At 45.5% G+C, this 17126-nt stretch overlaps 1 long non-coding RNA gene across 1 annotated transcript in view; it reads left to right on the top strand.

Moving 5' to 3' along the window:
- LOC142564990 (uncharacterized) overlaps positions 1-14297 on the top strand; it is a 36461-nt gene extending 22164 nt beyond the window's left edge. Inside the window, exons 3-4 of the long non-coding RNA XR_012824727.1 lie at positions 4529-4636; positions 14113-14297. This is a non-coding gene — a long non-coding RNA (uncharacterized LOC142564990). The remainder of the gene's footprint in view (positions 1-4528; positions 4637-14112) is intronic.
- The last annotated feature ends 2829 nt before the right edge of the window (positions 14298-17126 follow it).

The following is a 17126-nucleotide window of genomic DNA, read 5'->3' as shown; positions in this document are numbered from 1 at the left end:
ATGTCATGTAGTTTCGTGAGATGACACAACATTCGATACATTTTCACGCATATGCCTGCATGCTGTATGAAAAACTCGTATGCGAGACCAAAGTGCAAAAAGAATAATTCACTCGAAAGCACATTTCACTCACATGATTATGCGCTTCAACGATATTTACGATCAAAATGACTGTCAACCAGATTGGTATACACTTTTCATTAGGTGTTTACTTCTCATTACAAGATTTTGTTGTGATGGAAGCTGATGCTTTGTATGACGTATTCTCTGTCTCTACTGCAAATTGACATGTCGTTGGTTATGACCATCTGGTGCTTATAATATTGTAGATAGTTCCGGTACATGCAGAATTTCCGTCATTGTAATAAATACCATGTAAAAAAGGGGAAGTGGCCTAGTGGTTAGATTATCGCATATTGTTACTTTATTGAAAGATGTATATACTTGTTTATTAGGTCCTTTGTTACTTGGATAGCTTGCCTACTGGTTGATTGGTGCCTTGGCTCCCACTTCAGTCGCTGCCTATGAAGCCAGCCTCGTTACGGTTTCATTCATTACCTCTATGCCATCATCATCTCTCTGTTTTAAGGCTGCATATTTGTTTTGCAAGTACCAGTATAAGTTTGTCTGCTTTTACCCTTAGTGCTTCTAAGTGGACATGTTTCTTCACCAATTTTACTCTTTCTCTGTTCAAATTGAGGTGAATCCTGAGGCTTATTCCTTTCTGCGAATTCTACCAGCGTATCACCTCTAGCGTTTCTAGAATCGACACGGTAGTTGCCAATTGCCTGTTCACCCGCCTGCTTTTTCCCCACTTTTGCATTGAAGTCCTCCATTACTACTGTATACAGCGTTTGCACTTTCTCATCGCTAATTCAACATCTACATAAAACTGATCTACTTACCTAATGAAGAAACGACAAAGGATGAAAGTGCCGAATTCAAGTGATAAAATAGAATTCGTGGAACTGCCAAAACTGATCAAGAAAGCGAAAATAAGTGATTTTAGAAATTATAACGTGAGAAAGACGGAAGAAGCCGTTAAAAATGGACGCAGCCTGAAATCAGTGAGAAGGAAACATGGCATAGGACAAACCAAGATATATGCACTGAAAGATAAGCAGGGTAGTATCATCAGCAATCTCGAAGGTATAATAAAAGCAGCGGAAGAATTCTATGCTGACCTTTGCAGTACCCAGAGGACTAAGGAGCACTGTATTCGAAACAATAATGAACAGTATAGAGAAACTCCTCCTATAACTAGAGATGAGGTCAGAAAGGCTTTTCAAGGCATGAAACGGGGAAAAGCGGCAGGAGAGGATGGAAAAACAGTCGATTTATTCAAAGATGGAGGAGACATAATGCTAGGGAAACTGGCGGCTCTCTATACGAAGTGTATCGTCTGCAAGGGTCCCAGAAAACTGGAAGAACGCAAACATTATACTAATCCACAAAAAGGGCGACATTAAAGAACTAAAACATTATAGGCCCATTAGCTTACTCCCAGTATTATGTAAAATATTTACCAAAATAATCTCCAATAGAACAAGGAAAACACTGGACTTTAGTTAACCAAGGGAGCAGGCTGGCTTCATGAAAGGTTACTCTACAATTTATCAGATCCATGTCATTAACCAGGTTATAGAGAAATCGGCAGAGTAGAATAAGCCTTTCTATATGGCTTTCATAGATTATAAAAAAGTATTTGAATTCAGTAGACATACCAGCAGTCATAGAGGCATTGCGTAATCAAGGAGTAAAGACCGCTTACGTAAATACCGTGGAAAATATCTACAGAGATTCCACAGCCACTTTATTTCTACACACAAAAAAAGTAGGAAGATACCTATAAAGAAAGGGGTCAGACAAGGAGACACAATCTCTCCAATGCTATTCACTGCGTGCTTAGAAGAAGTATTCAAGCTATAAACTGGGAAGACTTAGGAGTAAAGATCGACGGGGAATACCTCAACAACCTTCTGTTTGCCGATGACATTGTTCTATTCAGCAACAATGCAGACGAGTTACTACAAATTATTAATAAGAAGCCAACAAACACTGACACCAAGGTCAACGTAGGGGAAATTACTTGTGCTTAATAAATGAAATAAAGAAACGATAAATTAATGGAAATTAAAATGGATGAAAAAAAAACTTGCCGCAGGTGGGAACCGAACCCACAACTTTCGCATTTTGCGTGCGATGCTCTACCAATTGAGCTACCACGGAGCCGTTCTCCCATCCACTTTCATGGGTATTTATATGTCCTAGTAGAACCCTGGGAGTGTTAGCTAGCGTCACCACTCACAGACCTTGGCGGCGGACTTGGAACGTCTTTTTTGCCGCAGGCGTCACGAGAACGTGATCCTTTAGGGTGAAGGCAACTGGTCAATAAACCCACATATGCTACCTGAAGGCATCAATGTTGCCGGATTCGAGACCCTCGTTATGTAATAAACGTGAAGAAAGGGGGTTAACCGAGGGGCCCGATTTTTATTAGTCATATCATAAGAAGCCAACAAACACTGACACCAAGGACAACATAGGGGAAATTACATGTGCTTAATAAATGAAATAAAGAAACGATAAATTAATGGCAATTAAAGTGGATGAAAAAACAACTTGCCGCAGGTGGGAACCGAACCCACAACCTTCGCATTTCGCGGCCCTGGCTAACACTCCCAGGGTTCTACTAGGACATATAAATACCCAAGAAAGTGAATGAGAAAACGGCGCCGTGGTATCTCAATTGGTAGAGCATCGCACGCGAAATGCGGAGGTTGTGGGTTCGGTTCCCACCTGCGGCAAGTCGTTTTTTCATCCACTTTAATTTTCATTAATTTATCATTTCTATATTTCATTTATTAAGCACAAGTAATTTCCCCTATGTTGCCCTTTGTGTAAGTGTTTGGTGGCTTCATATGATATGACTAATAAAAATTGGGCCCCTCGGTTAACCCCATTTCTTCACGTTTATAACAAATTATTGAGGAACTTAACAGGGAGAGCGTATGAGTGGGGCTGAAGATTAATATGCAGAAGACAAAGATAATGATAAATAACTTGGCAAGGAAACAAGATCGCAAGTCAGCCTCTAGAGTCTTTGGATGTGTACGTTTACCTAGGTCAACTAATCACAGGGAACCCTGACCCTAAGAAGGAAGTTCACGGAAGAATAAAAATGGATTGGATCGCATACGGCAGACATCGTGAGCTCCTGACTGGGAGCTTACCGTTATCATTGAAAGGGGCAGTATACAATCAGTGCATTTTACAAGCGCTGACATACGGCGCAGAGACTTGGAGGCTGACAAAGAAGCTCGAGAACAAGTTAAGGAACGCGCAAAGAGCGATAGAACGAAGAATGCTAGGCATAACTTTAAGAGACAGAAAGAGAGCGGTCTGGATCAGGTAGCAAAGGGGTATAGACGATATTCTAATAGACATTAGGAGAAAAAAATAGCGCTGGGCAGGTTATGTAACCCGCAGACTAGATAACCGTTGGGCCATTAAGGTGACAGAATGGGTACCAAGAGAAGGGTAGCGCAGTAGAGGATGGCAGGAGACTGGATGGTGTGACGAAATTAGGAAATTTGCGGGTGCTAGTTGGAATCTGTTGGCGCAGGACAGGTGTAATTGGAGATCGCAGGGAGAAGATTTGGTCATGCAGTGGATATGAATAGGCTGATGATGATGATAATGATACTTGTTTACATTCGCATCATCAGGGGGACGGCGGGAATTGGCCTCGCGACTCTACTTACTGTCTGTCGCAAGAAATGGCGCAGCCTAAGATAGAAAAGAAGAAATGGCACTCCCTAAGATAGAAGCTGTGCGCCAGCTTCTTGTGGCTGATGAATACATCATATTACGAGGGGCACTTTACTTCTACCAAGTTCATAGTGAGAATCTTCTGAACCAGTCGAAATCGTGTACCGTTAAAACGGTCATTATGATTTAAAACACAGCGTTGATGGTAAGTCGGAGCTTTTTCAAGTTCGTGACTACTCGTGTGATGTGCCTAGTGGAAATGGACGAAATGGACACGTGCACTAGCTGGACTCTTACAGAATACCTCCCCAGTTTCAAGGCGTGAACTCCACAACCTGGCCCAGAAGTTATTTTCATAAGCACCACCAAAAAGACTCCTAGGGTTACTAATAAGGAGCTGTAATCTATTCTTCATGACTATTTCTTTTTCCTACGTAAAGATGTGTACTAGGTAATGACCCCTGTTTTATGATAACACATGTTTTCCACTAAGGCCGCACAAGTGTGTAGGAGCATGACGACAATTTTAAAAATTCTCTCTCAGTAGTACGCGTGGTATTATTTGTTCCAAATATTCCACAATATTTATATACAACATTCAAAATTACTCTATACGTTACATTTCGAGAAACAGTGTGATGATTTTGAGGCATTAAATTCTTCATTAGGCGCTCCTTCCGAGTGGTTAGACATGTAAGTACTTTTTAATTCACTCACAAAAATGAGTGTTTTGCAGCCTAAAAATTGTTCTTTAAAGTTCCAGGAATTGAAGTTTATGAAGTTGATATGAAGCTCCGTTATACTCATCCAGAAACATACGCCTGCAATGTGTTTGTTGTTACCTATAAATCGGATACAATTAAAGGTAAGAAACTCCGGTTGGAAACTTTTCCTAATAGAGCCACTTTGAACTATATTGATCTGTTTCAGGATAATTTGGCAATTGTAGTCGCGAAATTGTTCACAAGCTTACTCATCAATTAGTTCTTAACCTGTTCAAGATGTATCTTCCATATCTTGCGCGCTTCATACACATGTAAGGTGCACAGGCAAGGACTAATGAAGTTTCTTCTCTCGCATACAATTATTTTAGACTCTGGAGAGCGAAAGCAGACGTGGTGAGCTCCATTCTCCACATTGCTATTGTGGGGGCCCGCATCCCAACATAGTATTCCTCCCTCCTCAAACGTGGTGGAGTGCGCTCGCCTGACGTTTGGCGCGCGCGACCGCATTGAGGTGTCGATTCGCACACTCTCCGGACTCCCTAGCATGGGTCACAAACCTGTACTAGATGGTGCTGTGGACGCTGGCGATCAGCGCCCCTCACAGGAGTGAATGAAAATGGCGCCATGCAGCACGGTTGCGTAGGCGTGCTGTGTACTGGAGTACAGGCTGCGAGATTGTATCTCCCGTGCGTTTGTCTGCGCAAGCCTGCCTTTCAGCCTCGAAAACAAAGTTTGCGCACACCGGCCTGTGGAATGACATATATTTCTAGGTATGTAATGCAAAAAAAAAGTTAATCCCACGCACCATGGGAATCGATGCAAGATTTCTGTGCTGACTGCGCTGATTGAATAAAATTTACGGTGCTGTTTACGGCGAATGTGTGGGTGCTACAGCGTCCTGTGCAATACAAGAATGGTGAGTTGGTGTTTAACGTCACCTCGCGTGCAGCACTTGTCTGCTTAGTGCACAGGATACATAGCGAGACAGGTTTGCTTGAAGATTTGTTGTGCGCCATTGTCACAAGCCTGCGAGAAGGCTAGGCCCTGTCATTGGCTCAAACTATGTGTCGCATCATGCAGAAGTGTTAAATATTAATGAACTTATGTGGTTCTACATGCTCCGAAACCCACAGTCTCATTATGAAGCACGCGTTAGCGTGGGACTCAGGATTGATTTTGACCACTTGAGAGTCCATAATGTGCATCTTAATCGAAGTACACGACCATCTTTGCATTGCGTCCCGACGGAACGTGGTTGCAGTAATCGCGATCAAGCCCGTGACCTCAAGAAATGTCACTACCACAAAGCTACCGGGCGGGCGCAGATGCGGAGGCCACTTCAGGGGCGGCCACTTCCGACGTGTAGCTAGAGGCTGCGGTGCTTCCATGCGGCTTTGAGACTGAGCGCCCTGCGTCAGTTGTCCACTTGACAAATTAAGCGCTGTTTATTTTTCAAGTATAGCAGAAACTCACCAAACCCTTAGGAGACAGGAGGAGAGTGGTGTGGATCAGCGAGAAAACGGCGATATCGGATATTCTTTTTTTTTTATTGCAATAAAGACTTGCCCTTAAGGCATAATTCTTGATACGTATATGTATATTATATGTGTGCTGTGAGGCATGTGTTGTGTATGAATTGAAGCAGTGTTTTGTGGAATCTGTTTTGTATCCAGCGGTCATAGCTGGTTGTCACACTGTAGCGGAGGCCGGCTTGCAGTAGGAGACGCGAGCGTTCCGATTTTAAACCAGTACATGTCCATATTAGGTGGTATGCATCTGCTTCCATCACAGGAACGGAGCAGTATGGGCACGTAACTCCCAGTGATAAATGTGACCAGTTCCACCTTGAGATAACAGCCGGTGTAAGGGCCACCCCGGCCCGAAGCCTCCTAAGCACAACTTCCTCCGCCTAGTAAGGTGAAGGGGGAGGGAGCAGACACACGGTGGTATAAGAGCGCGTGTGTCCTGCCGGAGAAAGTTTTTAAGGTCTCGGAGTGAGTTGAGGGGCTGAGGTGGGAGGAGAACAGCCGGAAGATCAGGATTAGGAGGGCAGTGCGCTTGCTGGTCAGTAGCAATGTTATGAGGGTTCGCTGAATGGCCTTGAATCCAGTGTACCTTGACGCAAGTAGCTGTCTTACTATTCATAGTGCGCATTGTCTGGCAGATTTCCATCGCCTTATCAACCTTCTTGAGTTCCTGAATAGCCGCTAAAGAATCTGTGAAGATATCTAGTTGCTTGATGGTAGGCATCTTAGATGTCGCATCTTGCACAGTGTCGTGGATGGCTTGAAGTTCCATTACTAGAGCGCTGGCTTCCGTAGATAAATAGCGCTGGTGGCCGCTGATGGAATGATGCGTAGTACTCAGGAATGATGTCCTTCCGCCGTCTGGGAGAATGGCAGCATCCGTATAGACTTTGCAGGTGTTAGCGCATGATGCATCCACGATATTCTTTCTTGTTGGCCACCACAACATAGCTTGATTTTTGGTCGGAAATGTCCAACGCTGCTTTCCGAGCGTAGTTGTTCAGCACATCAAAGGCTTCTTGAAGCTGTTGAGTTTGTCTAGATATATCTTTATGCACGGACCACAAAGTGACGTCATCCGCATAGATTAAGAACCTCACATCTGGAATCCGATGTAGTTGCCAGGCTAGAGGTATTAGAGCAACGTTGAAGAGAAGAGGAGCCAAAACCGAACCTTGTGGGACTCCTCTGTTCGATGTGAAGTATCCTTCTTGCCTTCCATCTACTCTAATCGCAAATGTGCGATTCTGAAGGAATAAGTAGATGAATCTTATCACCCGCGGTGGAAGTCCCAGGTCGATGAGGTTGGATATAATGATTTCATGGTCTATATTGTCATAAGCTTTCGTTATGTCTGTTGCTACTACCGTGCGCACAGCGTGACTGTGTGGAGAAACCTGTAAAACATCGTCTGATAAGATAGAAAGTCCGTCTTCAGTTCCCAAGTAAGAACGGAATCCAATTTGAGCAGGATGATATTCATCGTGGCGTTCAAGCCACCAGGAAACTCGTGTGGCCAGCATCTTTTCAGCGAGCTTGCTGACAGTAGAGGTTGATGAAATTGGGCGTAAAGACTGCAGGCTATTTGGAGACTTTTCTGGTTTCGGAATCGCGACAACAATTGAATGCTTCCAATCAGATGGAACGTTTCCAGTCTCCCATACTTTACTAATAGCCTGAAGAAGTGCGTCGGGAGCTGCTCCTTCCATGTTCTTGAAAACCTCATAAGGAATACCATCGGGACCAGGTGTTGTTCGTTGTTTCGAAATTTCAATCGCCGCTATTAGTTCGGCCATGCTGAAAGGGCTGGATATTTCGGATTTCGAGGTTGTGTCAGACTCATCAATTTCGGTGCAGTTTATAGGTGACGCTTGATCGTATTTTGAGAAAAACGCTCTAGCAGCGTGTTCTGCAAATTGATGTGGCGAACTCTGCATCGCTAACCTAACGCTCGCTGCAGGGTCAGGTTGCTTATGACGGCGTTCCATTGACCGGAACGTACGCCAAAGTGCTCTCTTTCCAATGCCCAATCCAAGATTCTCGCACCACTCATACCATCATCATCGAGAAAGTTGTTTTTCGTGCTGACGCGCCTTCGCCGCTATATGGTTAGCACGTGCACGGCTACCTGGTGCATCGGGATTCCTTGACGCATACAATTCTGCCTTACGTCGCTTTGCCCAAAATTGCAAAAGGGTGAGGTCCGGTTGAGGTTGTTCCTCGTCAACTGTGGTTACAGTGTTCTTCCGTAGCAGTTCTTGGAAAGCGGGAAGAATTTCTGAGGGCTCTGAGGGTACTTTATCAATCGATGATTCCCGAAACTTATCCCAATGCGTGACTGTTACTCGTCGTCGAATTTTCTTTATGCACGTTCTGTGCATACCAATCATTATTGGCATATGATCACTGCCCCTTGTATCTGGTTCCACCCGCCACTGCGGCATTCCAGGACCCAACCACCACGTAAGGTCTGGAGCGTTTGTTTTAGATACTGTGGGTACAGCACAGGTAGCCACAGCGTGATGGTTCAGCAGTGTAAAAGTGGCAGCGCTCATGATGTTTTTAACTTGGTATCCTCTTCGGGAGTTGTACTTGTACACCCATTCCGTATGTGGGGCATTGAAGTCTCCACCAACGAGAATAGGAATACCCGGGTACGTAGACCGGAGATGGGCTATCCACCCCAAGTTCAAACGTGTGCGCTGCGGTCTGGCGTAGAATGACACTAGAACGACAGGAGTCTTCACTGTTCGTGTCAGGACCCCGACAACTTCTTCATTACCATTACACCATGGCTCCAGATCAATCACTGTGTGAGCAATATGCGATGATATATAAACTGCAGCTTTTCCCGGAGCTGAAGACATTGCAGTTGCACGCCTATCTCTAATAGATAGGTTATGATACCCATTAAAATTGGACAGGCAGCATAGCTTATTATGCTCTTGAATAAGCAGTGCCCATACATGTAGCTTATTTTATTGAAGCTTGGTTTTAATTTCTCCTAACTTGGAGTTTAGGCCCCGACAATTCCACAGCAGAATTCCATCCTGTGACAGCTGCTGCAGAGAATTAGCCATGATGCAGGCAATTCTGAATGAGCAACGTTAGTTGAGCAAGTTGATCTAAAACTGCTGTCCAAACAGCTTGGTTGACCTATGGTGCAAGACGGGATCCAGGCGTAACGGTGGCATTCGCAGTACCGTCACGTGTTGGTCCTATTTTCTGACGACGCAGAATTACCAATTCTTTATGTTTGCGTAGTCGCTCAATCTCTCTGGCCAGTGCGTCTATCCGAGCGTCAATGTCATCATGGTCATCATCCGACTGATGCAGGGGTTCCGGTAATTTCTGTTTCTTTGTCTGCGACTGCTTGCCACGTCTAAAAACAGAAGAATACAGTTCTGTTTCTTGGGCTTTTTCTTCTTCTGCCAAGAGAATCTCTGGCTCTTCTGCAAGAACCTCATAACGACTGTGTGTTGTTACTATAGTCGTTTTTGGTATAGCCTTTCGTTTCCGTATTGTGGCCTTCTGTTTAGTCGGACAATTTGTGCTTGTCATATGGTGCTCATCAGATTTACATAAGCCACATCGATACCGTGGTTGCCCTTCTGGTGTGAGCTTTTCTGGATCAATAGTACGCTGTGGGCAAAATGCCTGCATGTGTCCACGTTGAAAGCAGCGGTAGCAGAATATTGCTCGAGGGAGGTAGGGTTTAGGTCGCAATATGCAACCATAGTAATAGAACCGTTCTGGGATACATTGAGGGCCTTGAACCGTTACTAAGCATGTACGGCTTTTGCCCATGAATCTAGCTGCGAGCACCCTGTGTGTCGTGGAGGTCAATTCACGACATATTATCTGAGGGGTGTCTTCAGGGTCAATGTCATAGACAACACACCTCTGTATATTAGGGCCCGATGCGAAGTAGCACTGCACAGGTAGGTGTTGATCTTCTGACAGTAGGATAGATGTTAAAGTGCACATTTTCTGCACATCACTGAGAGATGCCAAGTGCACAGTGATCGAGTTGGTAGATTTATATGCTGCGAACCCTTTGTATCCAGTGGTTTCAAGAGATTGGTTGATGACCCTTTGGACATATTTTGTGGCAACTGAAGTTATGTCGTAGCATGAAAGGGGGCGTATACGAACTCGATATGATTGAGAATGGGTGGGCGTTGGGTAAGACTGAGAGGGAGAGGGCGTAGGGGAGGCCGTGGAGGAATTTTCTGGGGTGGCCCTTACCTTTTTCGCCGGTTGCTCCGATGCGATGGCGTCTTGATGAAGCACGTTCATAGGGGAACCTCGCTCGGCTGCATTCGTCGAACCGCCAGACGGCTGCACGTCCATAGGGTCACCAGTGTCCGTCGGCACGACTGCGGATAGCTTCACATGCACATCACGAAGAGGACTGTCCTTCGGTGTTGCATCTTCGGTATTCGAGCTATCGGATGCACACTTCGGCTGCATAGTTGGCATGGATGTTGTCACGCGCAGCAGTCCAGTGGAAGGTACAGATGAGCAGTGGGCAATAAGATTTGAAAAATGAAGCTTGGCAGGCAGTGTACTGCGCAGAGTAGATAATCTGTGGACAATTAGAGTTATAGAATTGGTGCCAAGGGAAAGAGAGCGCCGTCGGGGACGACAGAAACTTTGGTCGGATGATGAAATTAGGAAATTTGCAGGTGCCAGTTGGAATCAGCTCGCGCAAGACAGGGGTAATTTAAGTTCGCTAGGAGAGAGACAGAATGAACATCTTTATTTGAATGCAGCTTTGCAGACACGTCCTCATTCGAGAATGCCTTGAGCTCGGGTCGCGCTCTGGGCACTCGCGATCAGCGCTTGGGAGAGGCCTCCGTCCTGAAGTGGAACTAAAGTTAGGCCAGGTGATGATGATGATGATGATGACTATACCATACATCGAAAACAAATTTACCCAGTTTTTCTGCAACGGCTCTGTGTCTTGTAGCAGCGATTTCTTACTTTCTTACATGCCTTACCTCTCCCGCACTCCCACCATGCATGCGAGCTGCCCCGAGCCAGGATTAGCAAGGTTGTTATTCGCTCGTTTCCTGACTATGTCAGTTATAACGGTTCTAGCTACTCTCTGACTTCTCTCTCCCCCTTCTAGCTGCTATTCTATCTATCTTTCCTCTGAACTGCGGAATGTTATCACAAAGGCTAGCGTTGCAGCTTCTGTAATGCTTGTCTGGTTGCTTATGGACAATTGCACCAGTAAAGGGTATTGTGGCGACGCCCAGGGTGCTCCAGAGGGCATTGTCGTGACGCAATGGAAATGTACAAATCAGATCCTTGTACTGGCTTCCTCTCTGCTGCGATCCCGCCATGTATATAATTACCGGCATCTACCCCCCTCCCTACCATACGGTGTGCCAGACAGCAGCAGTGGAAGAGTCGAGGGAAGAGAAAAAAAAGCTTCGCTTTAAAAGACGGGAGATAAGTGCGCGCCATTGCTTTTGTGGCGGAGTCAAGTGGCTTCTCTTTGCTTTCAAATGCCAAATTTTTATCCATGTTGCGCGCTTGTTTAGAGGGCTTTCGCGTGTAAATGCGGTTCTTTATTGAACGTATCACGGGAGCTCACAGCCCAAGCTGGAAGCCACTGCTGACTGTCAGCAGCAAATTCAGGTCCGTCCAGGTGGAGCGAGTGGCGTCGTGTGATAGGATATCAGTGCATATAAAAATAAATCACGGCATTTTGCCACTCCATTTTCCTGAGGTCTTAAAACCTATCCCGAATGGACTCCTGTCACAAAGGCAATGTGGATTGCGGACGAATCCAATTGATATGATTCATATGGATTCATAGCATCTACCCGAGCACTTTCCACCACAATTTTGCAGGATCCGGATAAGGTGATCGCGATCGTAGGCTGCACTCAACACCGTCATGCTGAGTAGGCTCAACTAGCTCAATTGTGCATCAGGGACGTTTCTTCATCGCGATGAAAACGTTTGATCCTGTACGGGCTTGATCTTGATCGAAAGTGCCTGTGTTGCACCGACAACAAATAACAACCGCAAGACTTAGCTATTAAAACAGACGTTGCCTTCATATCGATACACAATCCTCGAAGTCAGGATGTCACACAGTACAGGCGACGTTCGTTTAAAATATAGCTACCTAACCATACGCCTGTACTCACTCACGTGCTTGCAACTTGCTGCAACTGAAATATTACCGATGAACACCCATGTGGTAGCCTGCCCGCGCTGTTAGGCGAAGAGAGTAAGTGACACTGGGTGTTTAAAAAGAGAGAAAGTGACAGTGGAATACATGCGTAATTCAGCCGGTGCGCGATGCGTGACGGGAAGGGCGTCGAAGTAGAGCCGCAGCGATCTTCGCGTCGTCAGGAGCAAACTCTAATGACTCAGCTACACGGCGAAGGAACAATGCTACATCGAACAATAGCAAGCAACATAGAAAACCGCCAATTATTTTCGTTCCAATTTACTTGACGCGGCGGACCGTGGTTATCCAAGCTTGCCTGCGTTACTTTTCACAACGTTTCGCCATGAAGCTGCTGACCTTGAAAGGCAGGAGATTACAGCCCTAGAGGAACTAAGTGGCATTATTTTTCAAAGAGATACACAAATCCTAATACACTGAAATATTATTTAGAGCGAGAAAGTGGCAGTTTCGACATTGATGCGAAACAGTGACCCCATAGTTGGCGCACCATTATACGTGCTAGCCTTGCACTACTTCGGCTAGTATTGGTTGGAGTAGATATTCGCAGATGTGCGTGTACATTCTCCTTCAGAGACGTAGAATAAAACTTTATTAATAGCCGACACATGTTAGTTTCCTCTTTGCGAAGCTGGCCCTACCTGGCGGTGGAAAGAAATAGGTTATTTTTCTTATCTTCCTTATACGATTCTTGATTTTTTGTAACAACTGGCTTTGTTTAAAATATTTCCTCTCGGCGTTGGATTACAGATGTGATATAGAGCGTAGCGTGAAATAACCATAGTTCTTGAAGTGGACGGAAAGACGCCAACTATTTTAATAAAATTGATGGCGAAATCGGGTACTGCAAAGAAAAGTCGCAGTTTCGCTCGAATGTCGAACCATCAATTGCGATTGGAAATTATGAGGCAGGTATGCGAAGTAATGATAATAGTTTTATAGGCCGTACAAGCAGGTATACATTCGCTTACTAACTAAATAAAGAATTATGTCTCAGGCACGCGCAGGCAAACATAAACGCTATTCTCGTGAACACGGACACTCACTCGCTGACGAAACGCTGCCGTAAGAGTGGCATCAGCAGCGGGCGAATTGACATTTGTGCTGCATTTCGCTTCAGCGTGAACTCAGCGGCGACCGGAAGCTATGAGCTGTCGGCTCTCCCACTCTATGTACCCATCACAGATTGCGAGGCCCATCCACCAGCGTCGGATAACCCTCACACGCTTTCACTCGCATTTACAGCGTACGGCCAACGCCTCGTAGGTAGCAGGCCTGCTTCGTCATGCTACTTGGACCCAAATATTCCTTACCAAGCCAGGCGTCACGAAAGCGGTTACGTCAAAATAACCGCGACTTACTCGGCAGCGTCCTCATCAGATTCTGAGGAAGCTGGGCAAGCTAGCATGACGTCACGTATCCCAGTGCCCCTGCCTAGTGGCTTAGAAAGCGTTGATACTACGCGCGGCCGCGATGTTATCGCACTTGGACGTTACACCGAACATCAAGGCTTCGCCTACGGCGGAAAAGCAGCTGGAGCGTCCCTGTAATTGCTATCGCAATAATACCACACCAAAAAATATTCTGTCGAGCGAATGGCCTTCAATCGATGGGGTGAGAAGGTTACAGAGAAAAATTATGGTTAAGTGATAGGTTATTTTCGCTCACTTGAAAACACGTGCAGCAACTGTGTACATACCTATGCTACGAACACATCTTAATATTATTGTAAATATTTCTGCCAAAATGCATAATCACTTTCGACTGTTGCTTTATTAAATTTGTAGCACTGCACGTAACTTTCGTTGGTTCTTCGCACTGGCATACCTTTCTGTCTCTTAATACTTTAAATTGGCTATGTCCGTATTTCGCACTGCAGATATGACGACTTGTGCCATGTACATTCGGAGCAAACTCAATGATACAGCGCCCCCAGTTACTTGCCAAACAGAATTCTTCAATTTGTGCTTCTACTCACATATATACAAGCCATACAGCAATAATTGCACCGCACTTGAAGAGGATTGATGCGACAGAGACTAAATCGAGAAATAAAAATACATATTCCTGACTATTAGCCTATTTTCTGCCCACATGTTCATAATTTAAATAAATCTACAAACTGAGACACTGCTTAATAATAATCAACATGATGTACTTGTTTTGATGACGCAAAGACGCGGCGCCGAATTCACAAAAATTTTTGTTTGTGTGTGATGTTTATCATTGCCAGACCGCCTTAGCAAACATCATATCAAGCACCAGGTTTGGCAGAAATTTTTTCTTGCAAATAATTCTTGCGTTATATCTCTGTGTATACGGGTGCAAGTCCGGCAAAAGAGCGCCGAGCAGGTTGTCATCAATGTTGTAAGTGTAACTTGAATATGTCGTTGACTAACGCATTTTCTGTAAACTGCGTAAAATATGTGGGTGTTTGAATCACAGAGATATTACGTGAGATGAACTATTGAAATAAATGATGGGCTACGAAAACGTGGTATACTAAATGATGTTAGCACCAGTAGCAGCACTGCCTCACCAGGACGTCCAAACACAAGGAACTGGAGGCACGTGCTATACAAAGTGGATGGATGGATGGATGGATGGATGGACTGATGGATGCTTTTAGTGTTCCCTTTAAAGAGGGGTGGTGGGTTGGGCCACCATGCTCTTGTCATTATTTTGCTTATTATCCTTCCCTTATTAAAAAAAACACAAAAAGAATTCAATGCATCAAACTTTCTTGAACGATTATTGGGAACTTTATTTTTGTACGCCTCCGTTGTTTGAGGCGGAATGAACGGTTAGGTGGACCCTATGAGCGTCCTCTATGAAACAGGGTGGTGTTGAATAAGCTCTTGTTTTTATTTTCTCTATGTGGTGGTCACACAGCGGCATCCACTGGTGAGAAGATAACCTGCAGTGTACAAATGTCATGCAAAAAGCATGAAACCTGTTTAATACAAGAAATTAGATCTGTGTGAGGAACGAATATATATGTGTGTTCCGTATACTAAAGCAAAGTGCTTCCTTTATTGGAACTTCTACTTCCCGACACTATCGCATTACGGGAAGGACGGTCAATGCTTCATCACGCCTTTCACAGGTGTGAGGTTCAACACCAGTCAACAAGTAATTACATATTATCGCGGTACAACGCAGACAGAAGACAGGGAGACGTTCTTCAAGAACAACAGGACAACGTGTTCAAAAACAAACGAAACAGAGGCACGTCTTCTTCGTCCTCGCCCAATCTCAGCCACCCACTAGGCGGAGACCGTTAATGCCTGCATCGTCGTTGTCTTCTGAATAGAATACGCGCGTCATTTGCCCCTCCCTAAAAAAGCATCGCCCCGATGCTAAACCAGAAATGTCACTCGCAAAAGTAAGGGTTCTGGCATAGTTATTCACGCACGGCATCATGCGGACAACGTGCATAAGCTCAGTACAGTATGTGCGGAGCCGCGTGCAATTGGAACTATCGGGAACGACCTCTGTACGTGACGTCACTGAGTCGTCGCAATACTCGATAAGGTCCGAAGTATCGCCTTAACAGATTCTCGGAGAGGCCTCGTTTTCGTATGGGTGTCCAAACCCACACTCTGTCGCCGACTTCATAGCTTACTCTTCCACGGTGGAGATCATAGCGGCCCGCGTCGTAGTCTTGCAGCTGGCAGATCCCCAAGCGCGCCAGGTGCCGAGCCTCTCTTCTGTGCGTTTGGTGAACACATCGGCGTCTGAGTCTGTGTCATCAAAGTCCTGTGGAAGTATCGCATCCAACATCGTTCGTACATCCCATCCGTGAACAAGGGTGAACAGAGTCACACGCGTCGCCTCTTGTTTCACCGTGTTATACGCAAAGGGGATATAAGGTAGGATGTCACCCCAATTTTTATGTTCAGCATCCACGTACGTTGAGAGCATGTCCTCAATTGTTTTTTTAGGCGCTCTCGTAATTAATTGGTTTGTGGATGGTAGGCGTTTGATGAGCCGTTGCGCTTAGCAGCAAGACGTGATCTAAATGTGCAGCCGTGAATGGGGTTGCTCGGCCTCTTTGACGACAGTTGGTGCGCCGAGTCGCAAGACGACATACTCAAGGAAAAAGCGCGCCACCTCGGCTGCTGTGCTTCTCTGGATTGCCTTTGTTTCAGCGTAACGTGTGAGATGACCGGTTGCGACGATAACAAAGCGACTGCCTGCAGTAGAAGTAGGAAGTGGGCCCAAAATATCCATTCCGATTTGATCAAATGGCCTTCGAGGACGCTGGACGGGCTGTAGGAGGCCGGGTGGTTTCGACGGAGGCGACTTGCACCTCTGGCAGTCGAGGCAAATGCGAACGTGATGCTTGGCGGTGGCTGTAAGTCTTGGCCAGTAGTACCTTTGCTGCACTCTGACCAACGTTCTCGTGTAGCCTAAGTGACCAGAAGTCAGCTCGTTGTGATAGGCTTGAAGTACTTCCCTGCGAAGAGCTGCAGGATTGATGACCAGATAGGGTGATAGGGGGACCCGGTCGAAGAACAGTTTATTTTGTAAAGGACTTTGGCTCGCCAACAAAATGACAACAGTCCTCTTGCGAAAACTCTAGGGGCTCTCGCAGATCTGCCCTCATAGTAATCGATGAGTTCAAGCAACACAGAGTCGTCCCGTTGTTGTTGCGCGGTGGTGGATGTGTCCAGAACATAAAGAAGTGCTAAGTCTTCTTCGGGTGGAGCAGGTGACTCTATCGGCGATCTAGACAGTCAGTCAGCATCCGTATGCCGTTTCCCCGACTTGTACATGACAATCAAGTCAAACTCTTGCAGCCCTTGGCTCTAAAGCGCCAGTCGTCCAGAAGGCTCTTTAAGGTTTGTCAACCAACAGAGTGAATGGTGGTTGCTGATAACTGTGAAGTGG

This window comes from Dermacentor variabilis, chromosome 11 (genome assembly GCF_050947875.1).
Source record: "Dermacentor variabilis isolate Ectoservices chromosome 11, ASM5094787v1, whole genome shotgun sequence".
NCBI classification, from domain to species: domain Eukaryota; kingdom Metazoa; phylum Arthropoda; class Arachnida; order Ixodida; family Ixodidae; genus Dermacentor; species Dermacentor variabilis.
Note: the sequence above shows the minus strand (reverse complement) of the source record. Positions and strands in the feature narration are given on the sequence as shown.